Consider the following 8,714-nt stretch of genomic DNA (forward strand, 5'->3'; position numbering starts at 1 on the left):
CCAGGCTGGCCTCAGATGCTCAGGAATCCTTTTGCCTGAACTTCCCATGTACTGAGATTACAAACCAAACCTGGCTCTTCTTTCCTTTGGTTTGTTGGTTGGCTGGTTAGTTGGTTTTTTTTTTTTTATTGAAAGAATCTCACTATGTAGATCAGGCTGGCCTTGAACTCACAGATCTGCCTGCCTCTGAGTGCTAGTATTAAAGACATCCACCACCTTGCCTGGTTTCTTATATCATTCTCAAAGCTCAGTTACATACTTCATAACTATCCTCTGCATGTGCATGTGTGTGTGCACTGTTTTCAAGTGGCCTCTCATACACATTCCTGCACTCTATAGACACATCTGGAGAGAAAAATCCTAGATGTGGAACTGACAGACTTTAACAAAATGGCTTTCAATTCATACACAACCTTAGGGTTTAAGTTGTTTTCCTCTTACTTTTACTGGTATTGAGTTACTGTCAAACACTTCATTAATAATTTGAACAGGAAAAGAGGAGAAAATGGAGCAGAGTTGACCAGCATGAGACAGAAGTTGACCTTCTCCATTGCTTGATTAAAGAGGGGTGACACCAAGCATCATAAACTCAGACTGGGAGTGACGGGTCTTAATGGTCACAAAGATGTGGGAGTGTGAGTTTCCAAACAAGAACTGAATCAAAACATGCCACTGTTTTTCTAGTCAAACTTGACTACCCCAGAGGAAAATTCCTACAGAGAACGTACGGGCTGACTAATTATTCCAAATAATAGCATTGCTGTGGTGCTCTTCACCTCTGTGGTTGCTTCCCTAGGAACAGAGGCACCTCACAGCCCAAACCCCAGCACAACTCCAAGCTCAGAGCAGCGGGAACAGGTACAGGAGACAAGCCAGTGACTGCTTCTGAGCTCACACATCTACTATTCACACTGCAGGCTCACTGCTCCAAAAGCCAGTCACCTGTTCCAAACCTCTAAGTTTGTTGTGTGTTATCCTCCAAATGACAGGCACGCTCTAAAAGATCTGAGAAGCCAGCTTTCCCAGAGAACCATACCAGCCAGGATCCTGGGAGACTGGGGAGAAACCTTATGTCTCAGGCCAGTGCATACAGAGAAGTATCTACGAGTCTCCCTCTCTCTCTCCCTCCCTCAATGTCCTTATCTGTCCCATCCTCCCTGCCCTCATGGCTCTGCTCCCATCTGCCTGCCTGTCTACATGTCTACACCTGCCTCTACCCCTTCTCCAAGTCCTCACTCCCCTCCCTTCTCCCAAATAAACATCCTTATACCAGATCTGTTGCATGGTGTAATTTCTTGGTGGACACCTTGGCATGGGCTTCCCAGGCACCCCTCACCATGTTATATTTTATAACAAACACACCTTACACAGAGGACTGCCCAGCAGTGGTGGCACACGCCTTTAATCCCAGCACTTGGGAGAAAGAGGCAGGCGGATTTCTGAGTTCAAGGCCAGCCTGGTCTACAGAGTGAGTTCCAGGACAGCCAGAGCTACAGAGAAACCCTGTCTCAGAAAATAAATAAATACATACATACATACATACATACATACATACTGGCATCAATAAAAATCAACTACTACATAGATTTGGTTACATAGATTTGGTGAAGCTTCATTTATGAGTAGGTGCTCACAGCCTATAGAATGAAATAACAACCTCAGGCCTATCTGGCCTACTATAAGAGAGGTTGGGGAGCTGATTTAAGGGCAAGTCCTCCTCTATTACGGTTTTTGCTACCAATTAATAAGCCAGAGAATACCAGCACCTAACACCTGCTTTGCCACTAGTGAGGAGCTTTGGTGTGGTTCTGAGCTAATCAAACAACTGTTTCAATACAGAAGATTTACCACTTGACTCTCTGCCCTGTCTGCTGCCAGCCCTTCAGCCCACACCTCCCTGACTGAAATTCTTTACATTCTTCTCCCTGAAAGACAACCCTCAGAAAACTTGGGTTAAAATCAAGAAAACAAAAACTAAGTGCTGGGAATTTAGCTAAGCCATAAAGAACTCCAAGACCTGGATTGAGTAGGTAGTCTAGCTCCACTAAATTAGGGAGACCTAGTCAGCAGCTCAGAGGTAGAACACGTGCTTAGCATAAGCATCAGTCTACGGGATCAACCCACCATATCACCAATAAAAGGAAAGAAGCCAGAATGGTGACACATTAGCAAATCCCAGCACTTGGGAGGCAGTGCCCAGTTGATCTCTGAGTTCAAGTCTGGCCTGTTGTACAGAGCAAGTTCTTAGCCAACCAAGGCTACAGAGTAAGAACCCATCTCAAAACAACAACAACAGCAGGGTGGTGGTGGCGCACGCCTTTGGTCCCAGCACTTGGGAGGCAGAGGCAGGCGGATTTCTGAGTTTGAGGCCAGCCTGATCTACAGAGTGAGTTCCAGGACAGTCAGGGCTACACAGAGAAACCCTGTCTCGAAAAACCAAACCAAACCAAACCAAACCAAACCAAACAAAACAAAAACCACCACCACCACCACCAACTTAGGCTTCTACTATGATATACATGAAACCTTAATTACTTGATGTCAAAATTATGTAGGGGGCTGACAAGATGACTCAGTGTACATAGACAGACACAATAAACAAAAATAATAATTTTTAATAATTTAAGTATAAAATAAATGAAAATATAGATGTGTAAATTAGCTGTAAAGACAGCACAAATGTATGCTAGTACCCAGCCTGTAAGGTCAGTCTCTGTATACAGACAGAAGTTCAGACCACATCTCCTCTGACCTCCACATATGCACATGAGAAGTGTGTGAATGCACACGCACATGCGTGTGCACACACAAATGAGTGTAATTTTAAAATTCCCAGGAGCTAGAGAGAGAGCTCCAGGGGGATCTGACTCCTCTGGCCTCTGCAGGCTCCTTTACTCATAGCAATTACACACACTCATACTTAAACACATTCAAAATAATAAAAATGAAGTTTTAAAAAAATTACCCTGTCTCCCTTCCACTGTATTTTTCCACCTCAATCAGCACAAGCATTTTACCCTGCTTTCTTGCAAAAGCTCAACAGCACTATTAGACAGCTACAGCTACAGCTCTCAACCGTGGGCCAGTCTAACGTCACTGCCTCGTTTTCCATTCAAGAAACAGCTCTACCTGCTGTGTCCTAACTCTACTAACTCAAAGCTGGCAATGTCTCTTCCCCCAGTCTGAGTCCCACTGCTAGGCCACCTGCCCACAGTAGTCTCTAGTCACCATACTACCTCACTAAGCCCACAGAGACCCTTCCAGCAATCTATGTCCTCTAAGTGTCTAGGGATTAAGAGTGAAGACGCAAAGTTCTTCCATTCACTGTGAGTTGCCTTCTCTCCCCTTCTTCTAGCAATGTTTTCATTTTCTAATCTGGCTCTCATTTCTTTCCAAGGCTTCTCAAATTATCCTCCATACCCATGCCTTCCTTTATCCAAATCATGACCAAACCAAGAGGCTTCTGCCATCCACTCTGTGCAGGCATTGGCATACTGCCACTCCTGCCTGAGGGCCCGATATCAGAAGCAGGGAATAGCTATATGAGCCACAGACATGTCACTATGTCCCAAAATGTGAATTTGGCTTTTAAAATAATCTAAACTACTACTTCTCAGTTCTCCAAAGCCCTCTACCTACACAGAGAAACTCAGTCTCGGAAAACAAACAAACAAACAAACAAACAAAACAACAAAAAATCAAAATAAGTAGGAGCTGGAGAGGTGGCTTAGTAGTTAAGAGCACTGACTGCTCTTCCAGAGGTACTGAGTTCAATTCCCAGCAACCACAGGGTAGCTAACAAGCATCTGTAATGGGATCCAATGCCCTCTTCTGGTGTGTCTGAGACAGCCACAGTGTACTCACATAAAATATAAATAAATCTTTTTTTAAAAAAAAATCAAAATAACCGGGCAATGGTGGCTCACGCCTTTAATCCCAGCACTTGGGAGGCAGAGGCAGGCGGATTTCTGAGTTTGAGGCCAGCCTGGTCTACAGAGTGAGTTCCAGGACAGCCAGGGCTACACAGAGAAACCCTGTCTCAAAAAAACAAAAGAAAACAAAACAAAAAAACAAAAACAAAAAATCAAAATAAGTAAATAAATAGATTTAAGTGTGCAATTTCATTCACAAACAAATCAATTCTATATGTTACAGAAGGTTTGGAAGTGTGGAAGGCCCAGGCGGAGGCCCGACCTCCTATGGTTAGGCACTCAGCAACCATTGCAAACAGCAAGCCTGCTTCTCTAAATATGGCCTCAGACCTACAAGGCTCAGGCCCACAAGAGGTTCACAAGAATATTTATCAAGAAGCTGGGCATAGTGGCGCACGCCTTTAATCCCAGCATTCAGGAGGTAGACATAGGTGGATCCCTATGAGTTCGAGGCCAGTCTGGTCTACAAAGCTAGTTCCAGAACAACCAGGGCTACACAGAGAAACCCTGTCTTGAAACAAACAAACAAACACAAACAAAAGATATGAAGGGCCCAATAGGTAACTCTGATAGAGTGCTTCTTAGCTTAGCACAGACAAGACCCTGGATCCGAACCCTCAGCACCTCAAATTAAAACTTGGCATAAACTGGGCTGGAGAGATGGCTTGGTGGTTAAGAGCACTGACTGCTCTTCAGAAGGTCCTAAGTTCAAATCCCAGCAACCATATGGTGGCTCACAGCCATCTGTAATGAGATCTGATGACCCCTTCAGGTGTGTCTGAAGACAGCTACAGTGTACTTACATAGAATAATAAATAAATCTTAAAAAAAAAAAAACATGGCACAAACTAAATGTGACTTTATACTCCAGTACTCAGAAGGCAGGGGGATTTCAAGTTCAAGGCCCTATCTGTCATGTTCCAGAGCCCTCAGCAGCAATACAGTGTGGTAAGACAGGCCTCACCCAACACCCAGTTACTCCAGCAGCCCAGACACACAGACCACAGAAAAGCTGACACTCAAGAGGACGGCTGTGCCTACCCACAAAAGGCTCTATTATCCCTGGAGCCCCATGACAGGATGGAAGATGGGAGGCCAGGACATTCCTCCACCCCCTCACACCAGAGGGAAAGGGCACTTTTCAGAAGCCTAAACAGGAAGTAAGTCATTTTCTTCAACTGTTATAATCAGAGAGGACCCCTCCTCTTAAAAGGGGGGGGGGGAGGCTGAAATGCTATCAATTAACTCAGGTAAACTAGATGGCTACAAAGGAGGCCTTCCTATAGTCAGCACTGAATGCTACTACTAGGAGGAAAACAACACTGAGGGCTTTGAGAGTACAGGTTATCCACAGTGCTCAGTGCTCAGCAGAACCATCAGCTTCTGCTAAAGATGTCCTGTTCCAAAGAGTTCCTGGCCCCACCCCTTGAGTCAGAATCTCAGGCTGTATTCTCCCCAATCACAGCTTCAGACTGGCATGCTCAAGGGTTAGGGGTCTACACAGACTGGCACACTACTCAGTGTTGCACTTCTACATTTACTCTACTGGTAAAATATTGTGATCTTCTCCAGGTAAGCAGAAGCAACAGCTGGAAGCACAAACGCAGAACAGGAAGGGGTGAGACAGGAATCCTACTGTTATCTATTTGTGACTTTAATGGACTCTATTTTTAGATCTTTAATAAAGAGCCTCTCTTCTACTCTCCTACCAAATTTTCCCATTCTGGCAATTCAATTTTTCCAACACTGCTCAAAGATCTAAAAATGTGACACTTAACAATCAACTTTTATTTTTCCCTAAACCCAGAATTTAACCCGACTCATGGTCCTCAGGCTGAACTCAGCTTTAGCAAGGCTACCTGAGCTCATGGTAGGTGTGATACGATCTCCCAGCTCAAGCAGAATATACACAGAACATTTATAGTGATGACATTTTGTTTTACGTAAATATTCAATAATGTGTCCAAAAAGCCAGGCATGTTAGTACATACCTTTAATCCCAGCATTCAGGAGTCAAAGGCAGGAAGATATCTGGATTCAAGGCCAGCCTGGTCTACAGAGCAAGTTCCAGTACATCCTGCGCTACACACAGAGAAGCCCTGTCCTAAAACACCCCTCCACCCAAAAAATTAGTGTCCAAAAAAATGGATGATGTTCAAGGTTCTAATTAATATCTAATTTTTTTAAAATGCCATTCAGAATTTGTTTTTTACATCACTTTTCTTGACAAAAATCTTTTGGAGGCCAGGTATGAAGAGGTACACCTGAAATTCTGTAATTTAAAGATTTTATTTTAATAACTTGTATGGGGGAAGGGCTATGTGCACGTAAGTACAGATGCCTTTGAAGGCTAAAGGTATTGGATATGCTGGAACTGGAATCACAAGTGGTTCTGAGTGGCCTGATGTGGATACTGGGAATAAAACTCCTACCTTCTGGAAAATCAGTGTAAGCTCCCAGCTACCAAGGCATATCTCCATCTCCTGTAATCCCTGAATTTGGAAGACTAAGTTACCGGCCAGTCTGGGATATAGAGAGATTTGGACACTGGACTGGGGAACTTACTAAAAACCTGTCTCAAAATTTAAAAGGGCTGAGGATCCAGCCCAGTGGTAAAAGTACTTGCCTAGCATGCTCAAGTCCCCCCAAGTTTGATCCCCAGTAATACACGCAAGCTAGCTAGAGAACTAACCCAACTTTACAGAATAACTTGAGCTAATTAAGAGAGGAATTTATGACAATCAATGAGGAACTTCATTTGCACCCTAGAAAACCTTAGAATCATCTTCATTGTTATTTTTATTTTATGTGTATGGATGTTTTGCCTGCATGTATATGTGTGTACCAAATGCATGCCTGGTGCCTGCAGAGGCTAAAAGGAGTCCAATCATCTAGAACTGGAGTTGGGTATAGTTGTGAACAACTATGTGAGGGCTGGAAGCCACACTTGGATGCGATGATAAAGCAGCACACACTTGTAACTGCTGAGCCATTCCTCTAGCATGATGTCACCAACACAGCTACAGGGATAAACGAGAAGATAACCAGTCCATTGCAAAATCAAAGGAGGAATGGCTTCAAATCTCATTTTGTTAAGGATTTATTTATTTATGTAAGTACACTGTAGCTGTCTTCAGACACACAAGAAGAGGGCATCAGATCTCATTACAAATGGTTGTGAGCTACTATATGGTTGCTAGGATTTGAACTCAGGACCTCCCGAACAGCAATCTGTGCTTTTAACCGCTGGGTTGTCTCTCCAGCCCAAATATCATTATTTTGAAATCTGCACTATGGATGCTAACCTAATCACATCTTTGTGGTTGGAAACAGGGCTTCTATGTAGACCCAGCAGACCTAGAACTCACTCTGTAGACCAGGCTACCCTTGAACTCAGAGAGCCAGCTTGGAGGTGGGGATGGGGCCACACATACCTTTAATCCCAGTACTTGGGAGGCAGAGGCAGGCAGATCTGAGTTTGAGGCTAGCCTGGTCTACAGAGCTAGTTACAGAACAGCCAGGGCTACACAGAAAAACACTATGTCGAAAATAAAAAAATTTTAAAAAATTAAAAAAAATTTTTTCAGGACAATGTCATGGTACATTACTTTAATCCTAGCATTTGGAAGGTAGAAGAAAGCCAGGCGGTGGTGGCGCACGCCTTTAATCCCAGCACTTGGGAGGCAGAGGCAGGCAGATTTCTGAGTTCGAGGCTAGCCAGGGCTATACAGAGAAACCCTGTCTCGAAAAACCAAAAAAAAAAAAAAAAAAAAAAAAAAAAAAAAAAAAAAAAAAAAAAGAAGGGTAGAAGCAGAAGCAGGCAGATCTGTGAGTTTCAGGCCAGCATGGTCTATACAAAGTTCTAACCCACCTAGGGCGGCATAGTAAGACCCAGTCTCAAAGCAAACAATTGTTTTGTTCCAAAATATAAATACCAATTAGTAAAAATTCCACAAGGGGAGTATGTTCGTAGACATCCACCTTTAAGTACAAAGCAACTTCCATAGAAATGAAGAGCAAATACCAAAAAAGGCAACAAAGTTGGGCACTGGCCACTGTCTCCCTGAATATGACACACCCTGTCCAAGTGTTTCACTTGCCCTTGAGCTCCCCGCCAACTGGCACAGTCACCAAGGGCTGTGACTGTCTCAAAAAAGAATGGATCTGTGGCAATACACACTCTTAAAGATGGATAACATTTTAGACTTGGTCAGTGTGGCTACAAAAGTCATTAGCCCCGTGGACCAGCCCAGGACAAAGGTATTTGCCATCCACACTTGATGACCTGAATTTGAACCCCAAGACCCACATGGTGAAAGAAGAATGTAGCTAGTGATAAAGAGTGCTTGCCTAACATGTTTTAGCGCCTGGGCTCCATCCCCAGAAGCCACTAAGTATATAAAGGTATTACCTGACAGCTTTCTCTTCTGTTCCTGCTTTAGAACTGAATGGTTAATCCTGTTGCCTAGTAGCTCACTATCCCTCTCCTTTGTAGAATTTTTTCTTTTCAAGTGTCTTACCTCACCTTCAATGCCAAGCAGCTTTGAAAACCTTATCTTCCTAGAGAGCACAGGCCCTGTAGGAACAGAAGAAAAGAATAGTCTTGAATGCCCAAACTGAATAACCAACACCAGGGGAAACAGGAAATGCCACTTCAATCCTCTGCCCATCTCACCCATTAGTCACCCTGCTTGTGAATAGACCACTGTAAAGAAATGAAATGTTGCCAGGCGGTGGTGGCGCACGCCTTTAATCCCAGCACATGGGAGGCAGAGGCAGGCG

At 43.8% G+C, this 8,714-nt stretch overlaps 1 protein-coding gene across 8 annotated transcripts in view; it reads right to left on the bottom strand.

Annotated features, from left to right (window-relative positions):
• The window catches only part of Dag1 (dystroglycan 1), a 56,148-nt gene that overhangs the window by 36,657 nt on the left and 10,777 nt on the right, over positions 1–8,714 (bottom strand). For 3 of the 8 annotated variants that reach the window (XM_031343188.1, XM_031343186.1, XM_031343189.1), the window contains exon 2: positions 8,453–8,508. The exons of 3 other annotated variants lie outside the window; for them this stretch is intronic. The gene's annotated coding sequence lies outside the window, so the exon portion shown is untranslated. The remainder of the gene's footprint in view (positions 1–8,452; positions 8,509–8,714) is intronic. 2 more of the 8 variants (XM_031343190.1, XM_031343187.1) reach the window with 1 other exon arrangement.

Source organism: Mastomys coucha, unplaced genomic scaffold (assembly GCF_008632895.1).
Source record: "Mastomys coucha isolate ucsf_1 unplaced genomic scaffold, UCSF_Mcou_1 pScaffold23, whole genome shotgun sequence".
Lineage (NCBI taxonomy): Eukaryota > Metazoa > Chordata > Mammalia > Rodentia > Muridae > Mastomys > Mastomys coucha.